At 33.1% G+C, this 22,827-nt stretch overlaps 1 long non-coding RNA gene across 1 annotated transcript; it reads right to left on the reverse strand.

Moving 5' to 3' along the window:
* Positions 1–1,001: 1,001 nt before the first annotated feature.
* LOC148802374 (uncharacterized) lies at positions 1,002–2,153 on the reverse strand. Its single transcript, XR_016082849.1, has 2 exons — positions 1,546–2,153; positions 1,002–1,445 (listed from the first exon to the last, which is right to left on the reverse strand). It is a non-coding gene; the product is annotated as an uncharacterized LOC148802374 (long non-coding RNA).
* Between the last annotated feature and the right edge of the window lie 20,674 nt (positions 2,154–22,827).

Genomic DNA, 22,827 nt, shown 5'->3' on the forward strand with positions numbered 1-22,827 from the left:
ATCCTGGTTTTGGCCTTCTAGAAGGGAAGTGCTAGTCATGGAGCTGAGAAATGCATTCTTTACCAAGTAAATGCCTGGAAGTAACACGATTTTAAAGCCTTTCTTTCCAGCCCTTTCGACCAGAGGTTGCTAGAGATTTTCACTTGAATCAGGGAGCTATATAGAGGTATTGTAGGTGTTGGATAGAGCACATTGATGCTCTGTGACCTCAAGATGGATATGATCAGGGTGTCTGGCAACAAAGCTATATGAATTCCTCAGTCAACTTGCTCAGTTCTGTTAAAAATTGTTATCACAAAATGCAATGCCCAATCATCTCTACTGAGATCAAAATTTTTTTTTATATGACTGCTTAGACATGATCAAATTTAGTCATGCCTCAACATATAATATATAAGCAAATGAGTCTAATCTCTTTGGTAAGATTATGCATGTTATAGATGACATAGTAAGACAGAAGGCATTTATACTAATGAGTTCTATTTGCAAATTTCAGGTGCAAATATAATTATCATTTCCATTTTCAGGATTTGACATTGGTGAAAGTAATTTTGCTTTGTTATGGAGAACAAAAAAAGGAACCTCCTTCTAAAACCATTTCCAATAAGTTTCAAATTTATCTTGACACGATGCATTGCAATGTTTTGAGAAATTGGTGCAAAACTGCATCAAATTACTTGCAGAAAAATAATGGATTTTTAGCTCCTCTAAAGTGCTACAAGAAATGGTAAAGGGCAAAAGGCATCATCAGGCTGGCATAGAGATACAAATGTGGACAACCAGAAGCAACACCAAAAAAACTTAAAAATTATTTTCATTTGAGTCATAAATCACAGCCATAAAATCTAATAGACCATTCAGGTATTGAATGGTCTTTATATTTATTTATTTTAAAAGCCAATAGACCATTACTACTAATATAAACAGCAATAAAAGGTACTTGAGAAGTTGACAAACCATTACAAAGGCATATAACACAAAAGAATCTACCAAACAAAATATAAACAAAGGAAGTCATTTTTAAAATAGGTGCATGCCTTTTGAAAAGGGCAATGCCATGTACCCTATGTTTCAAATCCAGAACAATCATCCAACAAGCCAAATTCTCTGTCTCGGAATCAAAGCATCTACATAGTACACCTTTACACATATCATAGAAAGATCATTCGCTATGATCTTTTACAATCTCAACCCAAAACCATAAACTGCATACAAAAATGAATTCAAATTCAACGTTTACGCATTCAAGCTGCAGATCCTATAATAGTACTCACCCGAAGGAAGACTTCAAAATCCTATACCTCCTCGTCCATGTCCAGATACGATTCGATCAAACACGCAGCCCTCTCTTCCTCAGTCAAAGACTCTCCAACGGCTTTCAGCTCCGACGTCCTGGAAAGCAAGTTTCTGATTGTCACTCGCCCGATCTCCCTCATTGAGAGAAACTGCAGAAACCAGCCGCCAAATCAAGAAAATAGACAAAACATCGAAGTAACCCACAAACAAGAAAGCTACTTGGGTTTTAGGGTTTTGAGGATTACTCACATTGGAATTCAAGCTGCGAAGCTCCACCTGAGTGAACTGACTCTGGAGCCATGGATCACCATTCGCAGGTAAGTCTGAGGAAATCGAGTGGTTTTGTTCTCTGTTTTTTCTTTTCTAAGAAGCACGATATCGAGGTCTTCTCTGAATGGAAAACACCAAGTCTTATATAGAAATTAATCGATATCGAGGTAAGTATTGCTCTCAGGTCGATGGATAAGGATTTGGACCGTTACAAAATCAATTTAAATGACAAGGTAAAGCGTATCAAAGATTGCAGAATAAATACCACGATTCTTACAACGGTATATTTAAAATTCTAACAGAATTAGTCATCGAGCGGTGGTGGCCTTCGGGAATTACCGTGTCCTTCACCTCCATCCAAAGTAGCCAGACAGAAATACTTATCAAAAAGGGAATAAGCAGTCAGCCGGACAGAAAAGGGAATAAGCACTCGTGGGTTTATTGGATACGTGATCCCACCATTCAGAAGTTACCACATTGGCATTTCGACAAAAACACTAATATTAACGGGTGTTCAGCCGTTAGCTGAACAAACCCGGTTTAACCACCCGCAAAAGGACAAAATTCAAAAACAGGGCTTCTTTCAAAAGTTTTAAGGTCATTCGAACTCTCCCCTCCCCATCTCTTGTCCTCATCTTCTTTGTGCCCCAACCCGAGCATCCCGTTGGCCACTCACCACACACCTGCGCGTTGGACTGTGGAACAGAGTGGTGAGAGGGAATTCTGAGAATGTCCGAACATAAAAGAGGGACTCTATCATAATACAAGGTATGATTTGAGAATTCAGAATATGACGAAAGTGTCCCTTACATAACTGTTTAATTTATATGACAAGTAGGGGTGTACATTCGGTTTGGTTCGGTTCAAACCGATGACCTAACCCACTATTTAATTTGGTCATATCCCTCAATTGAACCGAACGAAAGAGGGTTTAAACTAAACCAATCCTTACCGTATTTAAAAAATAAAAGGACTGAGTTAGTAGAAAAAGGGAAAAATCAAACAAGAGTTAGTAATTAGTAAATACTAATTAGTAATTACTCTTTGATAGTTTGACTCCTAACCCAACTCGGGCACTCCAATGTGGTTGTCTTTTGTGTTTCCCACTTACTAGTTACTAGTAATTACTAAATACTAATTAGTAAAGTAGTAATTAATTTAAGTTAGTGTTCTTATTTAGTATTGATACTAACAAAAATTCCGATTGGGCTCAATGCCTAAAGGGAGATTTAAGAAAAAGAGTAATATATAAAACAATAATTAAATAAAATTAAGGGAAAATTCCTAATTAGTACCGTATACTTTGGGCCTAGTGTCACTTTGGTCCCCAAACTTTAAAACGTGACAACTCAATACCTGAACTTTCAAAATATGCCAATCCAATACCTGACGTTAACCAGCCCATTAAACAGTCGCTAAGTGGCATTTAAAAAGACATAAACACCCTTTGAGTGTCATCTAATTGTCTTTAGCAACCATCCAAACGTTGACCAAAAATGAATAGTCTCAAATCATTGTCTCTTCTATTCATGAAAGTTGGGGTCATGTCTTAGTGGGCATTATAGTGACTCCAACTTTCTTGAATAGAAGAGGCAAGGATTTGGCACTGTTCATTATTTTATCAACATTTGGATGGTTGATAAAGAGAATTAGATGACACACGAAGGGCATTTGTGTCTTTTTAAATGTCACTTAACGCATGGTTAATGGTAGGTACTGGATTGGCACGTTTTGAAAGTTCGGGTACCGAATTATCGTGTTTTAATGTTTGGGGAGTAAAATGACACTAGGACTAAAGTACAAGGTAGTAATCGAGAATTTTTCCTTAAATTAGTGAAACATAATACAATTAATATAAATAATTAATTATATAATATACAATTTTATATAGTATAGTAGTTTGGTTTTCTGTTTGATTTTATTAAATTTGTAACACATCAAAAACCGAACCAAACCAATACCTGAATTAGCTTATTCAGCTTGGTTCAGTTCGGTTTTCGATTTTTTATCCAAATTTGAACACCCCGCTTTCCAAGGGAGAGGATTAGAGGTGTAAATCGAGCTGTTCTGAGCCGTAACAAGATTTTGGACCAGACCTGCACACGGGTCGTGCTGGGCACAACACAATCATGTGGATCATGCTGGGTCGGGGGTTTCAGGTCCATAGGCCTGCACGACATAGCCCAACAAGTAGCACAACCTACAAGCCCGCAATGGATCGAGTGTAGCCCATTTGAGAAACTAGCCGTTGGGGCCCTTGGGGGACCCCCCCCCCCCCCCCCCCCCCCAAACAGCTAGTTTCAACTTTTTTTCAAGGGGCTTTTACAGACATACCACCTCAATAAACAACTATAAGCCTATAAATAGCTAGTTTGGGACAATAATGCCCCTTCAATAACTATATCCTATAATTATATATCAACTAGTTTGAGACATTTGGGGCATTTGGGTAAAGTGATAGATACTTTACAATAACCAAAATACCCCTCTCAACAACTAAAAAACTGCTAGTATTTAGGGTATTTTAGGCAATTGAATTATTTTCAATTCCTATAAATAACCCTATCCTCCACTATTCTCACCACACCAATTTAGCAATTCTTTTCTCAATTCTCATACTCTCAGTCTCATCTCATACAATCGCATATTGTCATACACTTAGCCATTTAGGAGGCTTTGAGGCTTCAATCGTTAAAATCAAGTTGAGATTCTAAACTGGTAATCCAATCATGCAAGTAATTGCAATTAAATAAATTTTTATTTGTTAGAATTAAAAAAAAATGGTTGGCTCCTCCTCCTGAAACCAATTCCCTAGCATTAAGTTCACTAGCCTGATTTAGCAAATATTTAAAATAGATGAAGTTGAGGGGAAGAGAAAAAGAGCCATTTGCCAAAAATGTAGGATTGGCTTTAACTTTAGTAGCAAGGGTAGCATTGGGCACTTGGATAGACATTTGCTCTTCTATGAGAAACAAGAAAAAGACATCTACTTCAAAGATTATTTGTTAGATGTTAAGGATAAATTACAAGACAAATGAGGTCATGACAGTACTACATTTGATGGAGCACATGATTAAAGTCATGGAGATGGAGTAATTTTTTCAATTTTATTTAAATTATTTGTTATTTTTTCAACAATGTAATTTTTATTTTCAATTTATAATTTTTATATTTTAAATGAAATAAAATTCCTATTTTTTTACAATTTGTTATCCATTTTGTATTTTGGTAAACATTTTTTTCATTTCTTTGTTAGATTATTTGTTTTTTCAATTTGTTCCAAAATGAAAGTTAAGTATTTTAGTTTTACTTAGCAAAAAAATTAAAAAAACAAAATAAAATGTCAAAATGACAACAAGAAAAATCAGTATGGGCCTTTCTGGCCCGATTCGGCCTAGGCGCAAAGCCCGACCCCTATTCCTAATCGGTACGACTTGTAGCTCACTTGTCCCAAACCTGCATGGGCTCGAGTTGTGGGTCGTGTCGGGCTAACCCCACAAATTATCCCAAGGGAGGGAAGCACGGTTCAGCTCGGCCCACAGGCCAGCATGACACAATTTGCTCTTTGTGCGGTCTACATGCGGACAGTGCCATGCTGGCCCAACATGACCCGATTTACACCTCTAGTTAGAGGATACTAAGCTTCATGCAACAATGTTGTTGTTTGCAACATACAATCTTGACCACAAATCTGTAATCATTTGTATCAAGACTTTGTCTTTCTAGTTTCAAGGGTCAATTCCAAAATTTTCACCATCCAATTCATTAACCATTGCATACCCAAAAAAAGAGTTGTTTGATCACTCAGTTTTTTTTTTTTTTAGGAAAAGGTGAAAACAACTTCGAAACCAAGCTTTTTGATCACTCAGTTTAATTTTATAGATTTCAACCCTTTAGGCATGAAGTTTGGAAGACAAACTTTAAGTAAAACACAACCCTTGAAAAAGGGAACAAATTGAGATTATCATAAAACACTAAGACTAGATGCATAATACTAAACAAATCATGAGTGACATTAACTTGTTTAGGTTATCTACGCATATCAGAACTTAGATTTTCAAGTTGCAAATGCGAACTTGCATATGTAAAATCACAACACATCCCCCACCACCACTAGAATAAAGATAATAAAACAAAAAGAAATTCTCCGAATGAAGTTGGAAAAATATTATATATATATATAGATAGATATATATATATACATGCATATTAGACTAGATGCACAGTCAACACGTTAGACCAGGTTGACGTGGCACTGTCTAACCCGTTGGACCTAGACGCTCGAAACCAGTGACCTATGACCCAAAAGCAAAAACGTTTTAGCCTTCGGGTCGGTTTTTAAAACATTACCTTTTTTCCTATTTTGAAACACTGGTAGATTTTTTTTCTCCGGTCCTCAATCATGACGAATCCACATTTGAGGTTGATGGAACAGGAAAATCAAGGTATAGTGTCACACTCTCTACACAGATGGATTCCGAGGTTAAAACCTTTTGCAAACCTTTTCCATAAAATAATACATACTACTTTAAAATAATAAAATTACATTTATTATTGGGACGAGACAAGTACATCCTATCCCACACCTCACTAAAACATATTAGTTACCCTAAAAATAGTCTCCAGGAGAGAGAGAGAGAGAGAAATAATTTGTTAGGAAAATAATTAATTAATTAGTTAATTAAATAATTCAATAAATTAAGTAAATAGAAATCTATGGATAATAATTTACTTAATTTTATAAAATAGATAAATCAATAATTAACTTTAACAAAAAATATAAATAAATATTCACTTGTGATTGGTGCAAGACTAGTCCAAGCTATCCCCAACCAAACTTGCATCATTGACAACCGTAAATATTGGTCACAAGTTCAATTAAATAAATAAAACTTTATGGAGAATAATTTATTTAATATATTAAAACAAATAAATGAATAATTTCATTTAGTAAAATAAATAAATAAATTTTCAGTTATTATTGGTACAAGACATGTACAGCCTATTCGACACCATAACTAATTTGTTGTTCATAAATTAAATGATTAATTAGATGAACAATTTAGTTACGTAAATAAATAAAACCTATGGATAATAATTTACTAACTTTTGGAAAAATAAATAAATAGCCAAACTATCTAGATCTAAACCCAATCCATTGACAACCCTAAATATGTAACTCAAGAGAGAGAGAGAGAGAGAGAGAGAGAGAGAGAGAGAGAGAGAAATAATTTGTTTATAAACTAAATTAATTTAGTAAGTTCAGTAAATATTTTTTAACTTAATAGCATAACTATATAAGTAATTAGGTGAGAAAATGAGAGGAACAAAGAATTTCCTCACCATGATTCGGGCTCTATATGAACTTTAGGCTCATGCTCAAGATGTAGGCCCGAAGTTCAACCTAGACTCAGACTTGTGCATAAATATGTTCTATTGATCTCGTTAATAATTTTAATCCAAGCTGAGACCTAACCTACTAATAGCCCTAAATATTAGGCTTAGGGAGAGAGATTGAAATAACTAAATAGTTAAATAAATTATTAATTACTTGAATAATTTAGTAAATTAAAAAAAAAGAAATCTATGGATAATATTTTACTTAATTTTGTAAAATAAACAAATCAACAATTTAATTTAATAAAATAACTAAATACTCATTTATTATTGTGTGTCAGGTTGAATCAAATAAATAAAAATTTATACATAATAATTTATCTAATCTACTTAAATATATAAATGAGTAATTTAGTTTAGTAAAATAAATAAATAAATAAGTTTTCATTTATTTTTGGGACGGGACAGGTACCTGCCATCCCACTCTAGACCTAACTTGTTGATAGCCCAAAATAATTTGTTAGTAAACTAAATTATTAATTAATTGAATAATTTATTAAACTAAATGAATAAAATCTGTAGATAATAATTTAGTCAATTTAGTAAAATAAAAAATAAAGAAATATCCATGGTATCTATGACGTCCATGTAATTGGTTATTACAAATCTATTCATTAGTAAAATCATCTAGTGAGTACAGACAACCATAAGTTGTTGAATCAAATTTTTATAATAAAGATACACCACATTCTTGCAATCTGGAAATATGCTTGCAAATCATATTAGTAAAGTATATGAACTGCTATCAAAATTCACACTTGCAACAGATTGGGCACCCATATTGACAGGAAAAGCAATGCATACCCCTACCCCTGATGTTTCATTATAAAGATGAGTCTTAAACGAAATAAATCCATTTAAAGTAATCAAATAATAACAGCATTAGAAGATATTTACACTTGAAACAACATATTGAGTGCCCATATTGACAAGAAAAGCAACCCATATTGACAAGAAGATATTCACACAACATTAAACAAGAATAAATACATTTCAAAGCATGTGGTTAACTTTCAAATGTTTGTTTGCTGGTGTTGGTATGGATTAAAATTCTAGTACTTCGTCAACACCAACATGTGGGCACAAATTCATGACAGATTGCATTTTCTTGGTCTTTTACAAGCTAACAACCAAGTTGGGAATATCTCCAATTAATAACTAATTGCATTCAATCTCATCCAAAATCCCAATAGAAAAGATTTCTGTTTCAATTGGTAATTTTTTGAGGAGTTAGAGTAATGTGTCCAACATTGATTTGGCAGAAAGATGTGAATAAAGTTTTGGACAGGGTCATTATTGCTAAAAATTCATGACTGTTGGCAAACCGCACCTTTTCCTTCTGAACAATTAAATGACCAATGAAAATTAAGAAGCACCGGTGAGAAAATTGGACATATTGATTTGTACTCAAAAGGGAGATAGAAAGTTAAAATCTGCCCAGGGAGAGGAAGAGAGAGAGATTGCACAAATGAACCAAAATTCAAAAGGAAAATAAAAAAAAACACGATATTCAAGCATCTAACAAGTCCCTAAAACTATCTCAAACATCTATTAATTGTTGTAAAATACAACCAACAACAGTTCTTTGTCTAATTAGGAAAAAAAGGCTAAAAAAGGTATTATAACAGATTTATTAAATTTAGGCAAAACACATCAATCTGAACCAACTCAGATTACAAAGGAAGAGAGTACTTGCCTATCAAAATAAAATTGAGAATCAAAAGCATTACCTGGTAATCTGATTCCATCATCACCAACAAGAATAATAATCTCCTTGGCCAGGCTCGACTCAATATTTAGGGCCAATGGTTGGGCTGGGCTCGTACTTGGGCTTTAATATGTTCTTTTGCAGGGGTGGAGCTAGAAATTTTCATGAAGGGGCCAAAACGTAAGGTGGAATTTGGGGGTCTAGGAGGAATAAATATGGATGGTTAAAGGAGGGACACCCCATTGGAGTGGAGAGTGGGGGAGGGAAAATTTTAGGGGTGCAAGTCAGGTTGTCCCGAGTTAACAGTTTACACTATTTTGAGCTTAGTCTTCAGGTTGGGCTTATTAAATTTTGACAAAATCCCAACCCTAACCCGGAAAAGTTGCACCCCTAGAAAATTTACATGGAATAGTGGGGATTCTTTTGCCATAGGGGGGCCATGGCTCCCCTAGGTCCCCCCTGCCTCCACCCCTGTTCTTTTGATATAAAGACAAAGCCCAGCCAGAACTTGTCCTAAATTAGATAAATAATTTTTTTAACTTAATAAAATAATAGATGTTTATTAGTGGCATCATTACAAATAATTAGATATTTAGCAACAATTACAGAAGAGGGATTTTAAGCAATTTTTTTAATAAAAATAAATAAATAAAATTATGTAACTTAATAATATATATATATATATATATATATATAAAATTATGCAATAAAATGAGAAACAAAGAATTAAAATTTCCTAGTCGTGCTTTGGGCTTTATATGAGGGTTGGCCTCAAGCTTAAGGTCTAGGCTTTAATATGTTTTGCTGATATGAAGGCAAAGACCGACTTGAACCTGGCACGAACCGTGAACCGGTTTAATCCCAACTGATACCTAACCTATTGATAGCCCTAAATATTAGGCTCAGAGAGAGAGAGAGAGAGTGAGAGAGAGAATACTTTGTTCATAAATTAAATCATTAATTAATTGAATAATTTAGTTAAGTAAAAAAATAAAATCTATGGATAATAATATACTAACTTTTGGTAAAATAAATAAATATCCAAGCTATCTAGATCTAAACCTAATCCGTTGAAAACACTAAATATTTAACTTGGGGAGGGAGAAAGAGAGAAATAAATTCTTTATAGAGTAAACAATTTAGTAAAATTCAATAAATAACTTTTTTAACTTAATAACATAACTATATAAATAATTGGGTAAGAAAATGAGAGAGAAACAAAGAATTTTCTCACCGTTATATGAACGTCGGGCTCATGCCCAAGATCTAGGCCCGAAGGCCGACCCAAACTCAAACTTGGGCTTAAATATACTTTATTGATATAAACGCAAATCCCAATCCAAACCTGGCCCAACCCATTAATAATTTTAATCCCAAATGAGACCTAACCTACTAATTAGCCCTAAATATTAGGCTCGGGGAGAGAGATTGAAATAACTTAATTTTTAAATAAATTATTAACTACTTGAATAATTTAGTAAATTAAAAAATAGAAACCTATGGATAATATTTTACTTAATTTTGTAAAATAAGCAAATCAATGATTTAATTTAATAAAATAACTAAATATTTATTTATTATTGGGTGTTGGGTTGAATCAAATAAATAAAAATTTATACATAATAGTTTATGTAATGTAATAAAATATATAAATGAATAATTTGGTTTAGTAAAATAAATAAATAAAATGTCATTTATTATTGAGACAGGATAGGTACATATCCCACTCTAGACCTAACTCGTTGATAGCCCAAAAAATAAGGATCCAGAGAGAGAGAGAGAGAGAGAGAAATAATTTTTTAATAATATAATTTATTCATTAATTATATAATTTATTAAGCTAAATAATAAAATCTATAGATAAAGATTTAATATATAGTAAAATAATAAATAAATAAATAAGTAAATATTCAAACTATCTAAAACCAACCCAAAATATTGGACTCAGGGAGAGGGAGGGGGAGATAGAGGGAAATGATATGTTGATAAAATTAAATAAATAAAATTTTTAACTTACTAAATTAAAAATATAAATTAATTGGTGAGGAAATGAGAGAGTACTAAAGAATAACAATTTCCTCACTGGGCTTAACTCAAGAGATAGACCTGATGGTTGGTTTGGGCTTCAAGTTGGGCTTCAATATATTCTATTGATATAAAGACAAAGCCCTTCCTAAACATGGCACTACCTGTGAATAGGTTTAATCCCAACTTAAACCCTAAACTCTTCATAAATTATTAATTAATGGAATAAATTAGTAAATTAAATAAATAGAAATCTATGGATAATAATTTACATATATTTGTAAAATATATAAATGAATAATTTAATTTAATAAAATAAATAAAATATCCAAGCTACGTAGAACAAACCCCACCCATTGACAACATTTAAATGTTGGACACAGAGCGGTAATAAAGAGAGGAAAATAATTAAATAATCTAGTAAATTAAATCAACAGTCTTTTAACTTTTTAAAATAAGTATATAAATAATTAGGCAAGAAAATAAGAGAGAATAGTTAGCTCTTCATTAATGACATCATTGTAATTAGTTACATGTTAGCAACAAATATGGAAGAGAGATTTCTAGGAAATGAGAGAGAAACAAAGAATAAAAATTTCCTTATCGCAATCCGAGCTTTATATGATCAGGCACACTCAAAATCTTAGCTTGATGGTTGGCCTAGGCTTAGACTTGGGCTTTAATAAGTTATGTTGATATAAAGGCAAAGACCAACCTAAACGTGGCCCGACCAACCGATACCTATCCTATTGATAACCCTAAATATTAGGCTCAGGTTGGGGGAGAGAGAGAGAGAAATAACTTATTAGTTAAATGAATTATAATTACTTGGATAGTTTAATAAATTAAATAAATAGGAATCTATGGATAACAATTTACTTAATTTTGTACAAAAATTAATGATTAATTTGCTTTAGTAAAATAAATTAATAAAATTTCATTTATTATTGGGACAGGACATGTATATCACATACCTGGCCAAACATATTGATTGCCCTAAAAATAGGCTTCGGGATGAGAGAAATAATTTGTTAGGAAAATAATTCATTAATTAAGAATTTAGTAAATTAAGTAAATAGAAATCTATGGATAATAATTTACTTAATTTTGTAAAATAGATAAATCAATAATTAACTTTAGCAAAAAATAAATAAATATTCACTTGTGATTGGTGCAAGGCTGGTCCAAGCTATCCAGATACAAACCCACACCATTGACAACCGTAAATATTGGTCACATATTGAATTAAATACAAAATTATGGAGAATAATTTATTTAATCTATTAAAACAAATAATGAATAATTTAATTTAGTAAAATAAATAAATAAATATTCAGTTATTATTGGGACAAGACATGTATAGCCTATCCGACACCAAAACTAATCCGTTGATAGTCTTAAAAAGGGAGAAAGAAAGAGAAATACTTTGTTCATAAATTAAATCATTAATTAGTTGAATAATTTAGTTAAGTAAATAAATAAAATCTATGAATAATAATTTACTGACTTTTGGTAAAATAAAAAAATATCCAAGCTATCTAGATCTAAACCCAATCCATTGACAACCCTAAATATTTAACTAGCGGAGGGAGAGAGAGAGAGAGAGAATTTGTTTATAAAGTAAATAATTTAGTAATTTCAATAAATAAGTTTTTTTTAACTTAATAGAATAACAATATAAATAATTAGGTGACAATGAGAGAGGAATAAAGAATTTCATCATCGTGCTTTAGGCTCTATGTGAACGTTGGGCTTATGCTCAAGATCTAGGCCCAAAGGTCGATTTGGACTCAGACTTGGGCATAAATATATTATATTGATATAAATGCAAATCCCAACCTAACCCTAGCCCGACCAATTAATAATTTTAATCCCAAATGAGACCTAACCTACTAATAGCCCTAAATATTAGGATTAGGGAGAGAGATTGAAATAACTAAATAGTTAAATAAATTATTAATTACTTGAATAATTTAGTAAATTAAAAAATAGAAATCAATGGATAATATTTTACTTAATTTTGTAAGATAAACAAATCAATAATTTAATTTAATAAAATAACTAAATACTCATTTATTATTGGGTGTCGGGTTGAATCAAATAAATAAAAATTTATATATAATAGTTTATCTAATGTATTTAAAAATATAAATGAATAATTTAGTTTAGTAAAATAAATAAATAAATAAAATTTCATTAATTATTGGGACGGGACAGGTACATGCTATACCACACTAGACCTAACTCGTTGATAACCCAAAAAATAAGGATCCAGAGAAAGAGAAAAATAAATTATTAATTAATTTATTAAACTAAATAATAAAATCTATATATAATGACTCAATTCATTTAGTAAAATAATAAATAAATATCCAATCTATCTAAAACCAAGCATGGCCCATTGAGAACCAAAAATATTAGACTCGGGGAAGGAGAGATATAGTGAAATAATTTTTTGATAAAATTAAATCGTTTAGCAAATTAAATAAAAAATTTTTAACTTACTAAGTTAAATATATTAATAAATTGGTGAGGAAATAAGAGAGTAATCGACTCAAGAGATAGGTCTAATGGTTGGGTTGGGCTTAAAGTTGGGCTTCAATATATTCTATTGAATAAAGACAAAGTCCAACCCAAACTTGGCACTGCCTGTGAACAAGTTTAATCACAACCTCCTTAACTTGTTAATAAATTATTAATTAATGAAGTCAATTAGTTATTTAATTAAATAGAAATCTATGGATAATAATTTTCTTAATTTTTTAAAATATATAATTGAGTAATTTAATTTAATAAAATAAATAAATATCCAAGCTACCTACACCAATCCCCACCTGTTGACAATCCTTAAATATTGGACACCGATCAGTAAGATATAGAGGGATATAATTAAATAATCTAATAAATTAAATCAATAAAATCTTTTAACTTTTTAAAATAAGTATATAAATAATTAGGCAAGAAAAAGAGAGAGTAGTTAGCTCTTTATTAATGGCATCATTGTAAATAGTTACATGTTAGCAACAAATATGGAAGAGAGATTTCTAGAAAATGAGAAAGAGACAAAGAACAAAAATTTCCTTATCGCAATCCGAGCTTTATATGATGGTCGGGCACAGGCTCAAAATCTGGGCTTGATGGTTGGCCTAGGCTTAGACTTGGGCCTTAATAAGTTCTATTGATATATAAAGGCAAAGCCCAAACCAGACGTGGCCCAACCAATGAAAAGGTTTAACCCCAACCAATACCTATCCAATTTATAAACCTAAATATTTTGCTCGGGTTGGGGGGAACCTATGGATTATTAACTACTTGAATAATTTAATAAATTAAATAAATAGGAACCAATGGATACCAATTTAGTTAATTTTGTAAAATAATTAATGATTAATTTGGTTTAGTAAAATAAATAAATAAAATTACATTTATTAATGGGACGGGACAAGTACATCCTATCCCACACCTCACTAAACATATTAATTACCCTAAAAATAGTCTCCGGGAGAGAGAGAGAGAAAAAAAATAATTTGTTAGAAAAATAAATAATTAATTAGTTAATTAAAGAATTCAATAAATTAAGTAAATAGAAATCTATGGATAATAATTTACTCAATTTTATAAAATAGATAAATCAATAATTAACTTTAACAAAAAATATAAATAAATATTCACTTGTGATTGGTGCAAGACTAGTCCAAGTTATCCCCAACCAAACTTGCATCATTGACAAACATAAAATATTGGTCCCAGGTTGAATTAAATAAATAAAAATTTATGGAGAATAATTTATTTAATATATTAAAATGAATAAATGAATAATTTAATTTAGTAAAATAAATAAATAAATTTTCAGTTATTATTGGGACAAGACATGTACAACCTATTCGACACCAGAACTAATCCGTTGTTCATAAAATCATTAATTAGATGAATAATTTAGTTATGTAAATAAATAAAATCTATGGATAATAATTTACTAACTTTTGAAAAAATAAATAAATATTCAAACTATGTAGATCTAAACCCAATCCATTGACAACCCTAAATATGTAACTCAGGAGGGAGAGAGAGAGAGAGAGAGAGAAATAATTTGTTTATAAACTAAAATAATTTAGTAAGTTCAGTAAATATTGTTTAACTTAATAGCATAACTATATAAGTAATTAGGTGAGAAAATGAGAGGAACAATGAATTTCCTCACCATGATTCGGGCTCTATATGAACTTCAGGCTCATGCTCAAGATGTAGGCCCGAAGTTCAACCTGGACTCAGATTTGCGCATAAATATGTTCTATTGATCATGTTAATAATTTTAATCCAAGCTAAGACCTAACCTACTAATAGCCCTTAATATTAGGCTTAGGGAGAGAGATTGAAATAACTAAATATTTAAATAAATTATTAATTACTTGAATAATTTAGTAAATTAAAAAATAGAAATCTATGGATAATATTTTACTTAATTTTGTAAAATAAACAAATCAACAATTTAATTTAATAAATAGTTAAATACTCATTTATTATTGTGTGTCGGGTTGAATCAAATAAATAAAAAATTATACATAATAGTTTATCTAATGTATTTAAATATATAAATGAATAATTTAGTTTAGTAAAATAAATAAATAAATAATTTTTCATTTATTATTGGGACGGGACAGGTACATGCCATCCCACTCTAGACCTAACTTGTTGATAGCCCAAAATAATTTGTTAGTGAACTAAATTATTAATTAATTGAATAATTTATTAAACTAAATGAATAAAATATGTAGAGAGTAATTTAGTTAATTTAGTAAAATAAAAAATAAAGAAATATCCATGGTATCTATGATGTCCGTGTAAATGATATGGACCCCATAGTAGGTAAATGATATGGACCCCACACATCAAAGTGCACAATATGGAAAGGAGAAACTAATCTTTATTACTCACTTAAAAAGATTGTCTACAATGTTTAGCAATTTCACATGACTCACAATGAAGACTCGTTAGGGATATTCCCTTAAACATTTATGGAAACAAATGACTCATAGTTGAAAAAGACAAATGACCAAATCTGAAATGACATATCATGATTCTATTAAAACATACTTTAAAGAAACTCCACTAGGTAATCCAGGACTTTGATTAGAGACATCCAACAAGTAGGAAAGAAAGTTATATTGCAGTTCAATGATTTGGTTATATTTCCTAAAAATTTCGGCATCTTTGGTGCTTTCCCATGCAAATGTTTCCATAACATCCAACTCCTGCCATAGTGACTTTAACATTGAATAATAGACAGCCACACTCTTCTCCCCTGTCTTAAATTCTTCACATCACTCTTTAGTTTGTAGGCCCTTGCAACATTTAATTTCTGAGAATATGTCTCTGTCACACTATCCCAAATCTCCTTAGCTGAAGTCATCCATAGATAGTGTTGGCTTATATGGGGTTGCATTACCAACCACCCAATAACCATGCAGTTATCCTGCATCCATTTCTCATATGTAGGGTCAGACTCATCCAGCATCGCCTTATTATCCATTAGAAACCCTACTTTACCTCTACTACAGACATGGATCTTAATGGATTTGCCTACGCAAGGTAATTTATTCCATCAAGTTTAGTTGTAATCACTCTTGTAAAAAAGGAATCTACGGGACCAACCCCCAACACCGGGATCTGCTTCACCTCACTTCTAGATTGCTCTATCTATCAAATGAAAATCAAAAAACAATTTTTTAACCTTTATAGACCTAACTAAGGTCAGTCAAGAACTCAAAAGCCCCAAAACTAAGGTTTCACCGTACCTGGCCTCTACTACAGACATGGATCTTAATGGATTTTGCCTACGCAAGGTAATTTGTTCCATCAAGTTTAGTTGTAATCACTCCTGTAAAAAAGGAATCTACGGGACCAACCCCCGACACCGGGATATGCTTCACCTCACTTCTAGATTGCTCTATCTATCAAATGAAAATCAAAAAACAATTTTTTAACCTTATAGACCTAACTAAGGTCAGTCAAGCACTCAAAAGCCCCAAAACTAAGGTTTCACCGTACCTGGCCTCCGAGGAGAAAGAGAGAAGAGGTAGCTGCTCAAACCAGAGCTATCCAAACGACTTCCAACTGTAGCCACCCACTTTTGGAGATAAAAAGGAACCCTCTAAGCCTTGAGCGCCACACCCAAACAACCTCTTTAACCTGTAAGTGGAAATTCTCTAGTTGGCTAGGGTTTTGGGAAAAAAATTGCAGTCCCACTTTCTTGGTAATCTTCGACCAAATTCTGACTCTCCAAACCCTCTACCAACTAGGCAAACAAGATCTCTGAATAATCAGCAATTTATCTCTCCATACACCTTTCAATTAGAAAAAAGATGTATGGAAAAAAAGAAAAAAAGGAAAGGGAAGAGAAACCTACTCTGATACCAAGATGTGATTCAAAACTAATAGAATCAGTAGAATATTTCAAAATAAAGTAAAAGAAATCAGAGAAGAAGAAGGAGACAACAAGAGGAAGGAGGAAGATTGGAGAAGAAAGGAGAAAGAAAGGAGCAGTTCAAATTTCTCCTATTTCCCCTACTCTTATCTTTTATAAAACATACTTAAGTTACATAAATTACAAGGAGGCCCTTAAGTAGGCATCCACATCAGCACTAAATTAAAAAAAAACATAAAAAAAAACTAAAGATCCAATAAGAAAACATAACCTGAAAGAACTAATAAGAAAGATACTAATGGGCTAGGGCGCCCATTCGGCCCAGTCTCTCTAGAAAACCTATTCCCAGAAATTAAATGTAGCAAGAGTATACAAGCTAAGGAGTGATGTGAAGAATTCGAGATAGGGGGAGAAACCTTTAGCTGTTTTTTTCTCAATACTAAAATCTCTATGGCAAGAAATTGATTTGATGGAAATTGTAGTTTGGGAAAGTACTAATGATGCCGAGACCTACAGGAAACTTGTTGAGAGAAATAGGGTGTTTGAGTTTTCGATAGGGTTGAATCTAGAATATGACATCGCAAAGCAGAATATCTTATCCAAGGATAGTGTTTCACTGTCTCAAGCCTATGCCTTGGTAAGTAGTGAAGAAAGCAGGAGACTAGTTCAAGTTCAAAGGGCTGGTCTAAATGATCACTTTGCATGGGAGTGAAACCTAAGAGAGTTATAGGAAATCTAGTTGGCTCAAGGAAGAAAGAAATTATTTGAGTACTATAAGAAACCAAAACACACAAAAGACAAGTTCTGGAAATTGCATCCAGGGCTTCTTCCCCTTCGTTTTCAAAAGAAGTCTGATAATATGAAGGCAAGGAGTGCCAATATTGTTGCTGGTCCAGATAGTGACAGGTGTCTAAATGAAGAGAAAACTGCTAGTAGTTAACGGCTATGAAGGCAGAGTATGAGAAGTTTAGAAGGATTATCAGTCACCTAGAGAGTGTGGCCTCTTCTTCCAACCCTCTAGGAAATTCAACATCTTCTGTATTTTCTCATTCAAGTATACGGGTTTTTGCCAATCATGCAACTATCTCAGGTAATCATAGGATCCCTTGGATTATTGATTATGGTGCTTCTAATCATATGACCATCTTTTCCACTTTGTTTGTTTCTTATAATTTACTCCCTGGCTATGACAAGATCACCCTAGTCGATGGCTCTCTTGTTCCTATCTCTAGCAAGGGAACCATCAAAGTTACAGACTCTTTGGTACTTCCTTCTAAGGTTTAAAATGTGATGTTGATGGAAATGTTGCTTAAAAAATATAGGACATATATTGGAAATGTCAGAAATGTCGAGGGGAAATATTGTAAAAATTAGAGACATTGTGGAAATACTATGAAATATATGGAAATATGCAATGATATTTTGTAAGTAGCCTAACTAAGTCTTTGAACTGTTGTGTATCATTTTTTCCTTCCTACTTTGTTTTTCAAGATCTGGAGTCTTAAAGAGTGATTGGGAGTGGCCATGAGGCAAATGAAATATATCTGCTAGACATTTCTGGATAGGGCCATGGACAACCTGGTAAAGATGCTTTTGGATCTACATTTTTAGAGTCTGACAGTCGTGTCATGTTATGTCATTTTCATTTGGGTCATCTTTTTTTTCTACATTAAGTCATTTATGTCCAGAATTATTTAAGGAAATTAATTTGTCCAATCTTCATTGTGAGTCTCATGAGTTGTCAAAACATTGTAGAAGCAGTTACCCTTTGAGTAATAAAAGATCTTCTTCTCCATTCCATATTGTGCACTCTGATGTTTGGGAACCTTACCACTTACCTTCTATGTGTGGCTACAAATATTTTATCTTGTTCATTGATGATTTTTCATGATTCACTTGGATATTTTTTTTGAAGTCCCATGATGAAGTTCCTAGACTTGTGAGGCAATTCCATGAATTTGTTCTAACCCAGTTTGATACCAAAATTAAAATTTTTAGATCTGACAATGCAAAAGAATATTTTGAGAAAAACCTAACCTGTTATTTCACTGATTTGGGGGTTATTCACTAGAGCTCTTGTGTTAGGACCCCAAAACAAAATGGAATTGCTGAAAGAAAAAAAATTCGCATGTTGTTGAAGTTGCAAGAAGTATCCTGTTTGCCTCACATGTCCCTACAAAATTTGGGGTGATTCTATTCTCACTGCAACCTACCTAATTAACCGTATGTCATCCAGAGTATTAGGGTTTAAGTTTCCCTTCAGTCTTCTTCATCTAGGCAAGGACTTTTTTCCTATTTCACTCTGTGTCTTTGGCTGCACTTGTTATGTACATGTTCCAAGTATCTAGAGACATAAATTTGAACCAAAAGCCCACAAGTGTATTTTCCTTAGTTATTCCCCCACACAAAAGGGTTATTGTTGTTTTGATCCAAAGACTAAAACTCCATGTCTCAATGGATGTCACCTTTGATGAGCTTTATTCTTTTTATGATTCTTCTCCGAGAGGCATTGTCCAAAGGGGGAGAATTTGTCACAGTTGTTTGCTCTCCCCCTTCCTATCCTAGTTGAGCCTTCTTTTGAGCCTCTTCCTCTTTCAAAAGAGTCAAGAGAGGATCACTCATCTCATTCTCATTCTAGTGTTCCTATCCCTCCTCCATTACCTCCTCATCCTCTTTTTGATCCCAGGTTGTACCAACAGCAGAGAACTAGAAGTGAGCAGATTGTTTCCCTTACACCACATGAGTCTCCTACATTTCCAGTCACAAAAAAGACAAGTACTGATATAGCCCATTTGGAGCCATCATTCCTAGACCTTGATATCCCTATTGCTATCAGGAAAGGAAAAATGAAGTGTACTACACATAACGAATACTATGGCAAAGTAGGGATGAAATAAGAGAAATTGTTGGACTGATTTGTATCAAAAGAAAAAAGATAGAGTTTCAACAAGGAAACATGAGGTCATTTTTCTTCTTCTTGCCGTTACCTAATTAATTCATTCATTTTTCATTCATTCAGTACTATATTGATTCATTCCTTAATTCCTTCATTAAAATTTCCTTGTCATTCTCACATTTATGCATACATTTATTGAGGTGAATGCATGAATGTAACCATATGAATGAATGCATGTATGAATGAATGGATGCTTGATGCATGAATGCAAAAGAAGAATGAAGCAATGAATGCAAGCACAAATGCGAGAATGAATTCATTAATAATGAATGAATCTATGATTCAATCCATATGCAAGAATGCACAGAGGAATGGATGAATGCATAATTTAATGAATGAACTAATGTGAATTAAGGAATTTAGGAATGAACCAATGTAGAAATGAATGAATCAATTAGGTAAGGAACAAAAGGAAGAAAAGAAGAATGAATGAATGTAGGATGGAAGCAAGGAAGCAAGAAAATAAACAAAGCAATAAAAGAAAAAAAAACAATGCAAGAGAGGTCTTGTTGAGTGGGGTTCGATTACGTTCCATGTGGTTTATGTGTTTAATTGTTTCTATTCAAACTTAATAGGTTTTGGGGTTTAAGTGGGTGAAATAATTGGTGTAAGGCGGTCAACAGATGGTACTCTGTACTCTGATTCGAATTCTTAGGGATTGACTAGGCGGCTGAACTTAAATACAGAAAGAAAAGGATCAAGAGAAAGTGGTCGGACCCCAAAGGACTATCTACATACCCATTGGCAAGGGATCATGTTGTAGTTCACAGGAGTTGGAATTCTGGAAAAGATGGAGAAAGATGGTGAGCAGTTGTTTAAGGGATGGAAAGTGGTTAAGACGGAAGGAAGGAAGGAAGAGGGAACACTGATGGTTCAAAGGTAAATGTTGAACCCCCAAAATTCCCTTGAATGCAATGGGAAATTTGAAGACTTGGACCAGTCTATACCACAAAGGAGAGACTTTGAACCGAAGCATGTTGCTTTAAGTGATCACATGCCAACATAGCAATTAAATGGGTTGGTAGATTACTCATAGCCCAATACATATTCTATGCGAGAGTCGAAGTTAAAAAGGCTTAGGGCCCTTGTCGTGATTCTAAAAAAGAAGAGACATGGGAGTTACCATCCGTCAAGCAGAAGTTTATGTGGGCAGAAACAGCAAAAGAAATATGGGAACAAGTGAAAGCAATATACCTGAAACAAAGGCACTATGCTAGAATTTATCAGTTACAAGCCTATTTATCAACAAATAAACAAGGAGAAAGAAGCTCATTAGCTTACCATTTTGCCCTCACTTCAATTAGGAAAGAATTGGATTACTACCAAAGTAGAGAATGGGAGAGTGAGAAAGATACAAAAGCCTATAAATAGTTGGTTTCCCAACAAAATGTAATTCCTTTCCTACTAGGCCTTAACCCCATTCATGAACCCATTTGGGTACAAATTTTGGGCATCAAGGGCTCTCCCTTCTATCCAAGAGGTGTATATATGCATTGGTTTAGAGCAAAAAGACAAAACTAGATGTTCACCTTGGCCACCTTGCATCTCATGAGCTTCATAGTGGTTTCTTTACTATCAGATTCTTTGAAAATAAGTACTTCAAGGACTTAAAAGACATATGGCCCAAACGATAGTCCCATTAAATGACTTCACTTACATTACACTAACTCAAAGATCCTAAGACCACAAGGCTAGCTTTATTCTCCAGCACATATAGACCTTCAACCATGATCCTTCTAGCAATTGTCTTCCAGGAGGAAAAGTCTTGAAAAACACGAGTGTGGAAGAAAGGTTACTGAACAATTGAAGGAATATGTAATACTATTAATGGGCAACTTTGAAACATGAATGCAGTTGAAAATGAAAGACCAAAAAGCAAAAACATAGATCATTAACCAATAATGGAGGAAAAAGATTCATCAGCTAACATCACTTTATCTTTGTAGAGGGATATGTGTAGACTGAAAAAGGTTGACTTTACCAGTTGCATGGTTGGAGGCACCGGAATCAATAATCCACAGGAATTTCAAGGTATCAATTGCTACATGGAAAACAAAGGCTAACCTTGCTCCCCTCAATATTTGCATTCTTTTTCTCTCTCTTCCCTTTTCCTTCTTTCAAAATTCTCAAAGGCCTTCCTGCAAAATTCATTGCCAACCCAAAAAAACAAGCCCAAGCTTTTCCCAACTATAACTTCTTTATCCACTAATATTTTGTTCGTCACATCACTTGAGTCTTCCATCACTGTCATTCTCTTGCGACATCTAGGCTCAACTAGTATTAGAATCAATATCACTAGTCTTGTTATTAGGAAGATTTTTCTACACTGTGGAAGCCTGTGACTAGTCTTGCACCTTCTCTCCCCCTCTTTAGACCCATTTGTACATTTTTGCAGGTCCTGACCCTCTCAATCCTAGTTTTAAACTAAAAAAGGGAGGCAAGTCACCTTAACTGATTGCGTGCCAACACAATGGTTAAATGCATTGGTAGATCACACAATGCCCAATACCTATTTTGTCCCGGGAGTTGAAGTTAAAAAGGCCCAAGGCCCTTTTTCTTAAAGACACATGAGTTACTCAATATACATGTGTTTGAGGAAGTTAAAAAGGCCCCAGGCCCAAGGCCCTTTATCGAGCTCTTTAGCTCGTAGTTGCAACTCAGGCGTAGCTTCTCCCTCAAATAGCTATCTCTAGTGGGCACTTCTTAATGTCTGCTTGGAGGGAATTACATGGAGTTCAAAGTACCTAGGTA

This window comes from Nelumbo nucifera, chromosome 2 (assembly GCF_055504915.1).
Source record: "Nelumbo nucifera cultivar China Antique chromosome 2, China Antique-T2T, whole genome shotgun sequence".
Classification (NCBI taxonomy): domain Eukaryota; kingdom Viridiplantae; phylum Streptophyta; class Magnoliopsida; order Proteales; family Nelumbonaceae; genus Nelumbo; species Nelumbo nucifera.